This window comes from Daktulosphaira vitifoliae, unplaced genomic scaffold (assembly GCF_025091365.1).
Source record: "Daktulosphaira vitifoliae isolate Bord-2020 unplaced genomic scaffold, ASM2509136v1 Scaffold_1, whole genome shotgun sequence".
Taxonomy (NCBI): Eukaryota; Metazoa; Arthropoda; class Insecta; order Hemiptera; family Phylloxeridae; genus Daktulosphaira; species Daktulosphaira vitifoliae.
In genome coordinates, this window is record NW_026099572.1 from 81,226,392 (window position 1) to 81,228,401 (window position 2,010).

Genomic DNA, 2,010 nt, shown 5'->3' on the forward strand with positions numbered 1-2,010 from the left:
TATGATTTGAATAGTGGTACGTTCTTAAACTCGCGATATCCCAATATATTGCAAGTAATAACGAAATTATAAACAGTTAGTTTGTCAGCTTGAGGCATATGGTCCGCTAGTATCATATTTGACGCTAGTCGATCGCACGGAAGCGTTCATCCCTTATCTCCCATTTAAAGTATAGGTGTAACAATATTTTTGATTAATATTCTCTCTCTCTTTGTTTCTTTTAATTTATAGTCGATGTTCTTTGGGTCACAATAATTTAATTTTATAAAGTTCCTTTAATTTAACTTAATGGTAATATTCTTAAATATTGTAATTTGTAGAAAATTTGGTATAAATCTACTTTACGGGACACCCTTTTTTTTTCAAAATTTTTTTTTTCAAAACGTTCGTTTTTTTATGCTGATTAAGAATATGTAAAAATTTTTGAGCGGAAGCGTGTGGTTCAAAAGTTATAGTGCTTTAAAGTTGCGATTGTAATTAAATAATATAGGTTATTAAAATGGATAATTTTTCTTTAAAGTTATTTCGTTTTTCTAGTTTTAAATTTTATACCAACTTGAGAAGCAATTTTATAAATATAATATTAGGGAAACATTGATACAGCATTAAAAAGATAAGTTTCAAGCAGAAGGTTGTCAACGGGTGGTCGTTTCATAAAACTAGCAAGCGTCACAATCTGTTATCTTTATAACAATACATAGTGTGTATGTATATACAATATTTTATAAATATATAAGTATAATGCGAATTACTATACGTCGGGGGGAGTGAAGTATGATGATTCAATTGTGTATGACTTGTGGTGACTGGGGTTTTTCTTAGTAGCCATGTAGTGTATTTACGGCCGCCGGGACCTATCTTATTTAGAACAGTTTATTGTAATGCGTCACAGGCGCTGCCGTCAAGTGTAATATGTTTCGTGCGCGTTTGTTTAAAAAATGTAGAACTTACACATAAGACTATATTATAATTATTAAATGTTTATTAAAAAAAATTCTGATAATTAGTATTCGCCTCATCATCAGTTAAATTGTTTTCGTCCTCCTCTTCTACCTCCAGTTCAACTTCATCAAAATCTTTCTCCGGATTGTTTGGATCGTACAGTTCGCCAGCATTTTTGAAAAAATTCTACAGTCGGATCAACATTGCGTTGTCGACATTTTTTTAAAAACATGTACTTGGCCAAGTAGCCACCATAAAATTCTTTTTTTCGCCTGTAATTGGGCAATGCCACTTTAGCGAGGCGCCAAGTACATTCAATGGTATTCGAGTGAGCGCCGGTATCGGGATCTTTGAAATTTATTGAATGATTAACCGTAAGATGGTTGTAACCGTGATCGGATAGTTTATCGTAAGCCTAAAATTTTTTAATTATACTTTTAAAGCTTGTAAATGTGTTTTTAAATTTTTTTATATTTAGCATACTTTTCAACAATCGGATATTATTGTTGTGCCTGGTAATATCCAATCTTCTATTAATGCTACTAAAGTAATCGCAGTGCGATTTTCAACGGGAATAAGGAAGCATTCGCCGCTCTCACGTTCATAGCCGCCGAAAACCCACTGCCCTTCTACCCGGTGACCACGATGGTATTTGCGGCGTCCAAACTTCGACTCATCGATTTCGACCGTTTTTCCGGGCCCCCCTAACTTTTTTTTATGTACTACCATGGCATCAAANTTTTTTTTTATGTACTACCATAGCATCAAACACAACCTCTCGACATAATGACGACCAATCTACAATTGTCTGATTCGCCATTCGCAATTGCATCTGAATTACTGTCGAAGGACAGTTCATTGTCCACAAATTTACAAAACAACAAATATCAAGTAAAGTTAAGTGTGCACGATGGAAAAATGTCCGGTTTCTAATCGATACGCTAAAGATATAATTAAGAGTTAGGTAAATTTATTTAATTTCACTAATATCATTTACCTATAGTTGCAAGTTGTCTGTTTTTTATTATTTTTTGAAATTTTTGTTCGGCACCTCCATTTAAAATTATC

At 33.2% G+C, this 2,010-nt stretch overlaps 1 pseudogene; it reads right to left on the reverse strand.

Annotated features, from left to right (window-relative positions):
* Window positions 1-984: 984 nt before the first annotated feature.
* On the reverse strand, window positions 985-1,671 carry LOC126895034 (uncharacterized; annotated as a pseudogene).
* Between the last annotated feature and the right edge of the window lie 339 nt (window positions 1,672-2,010).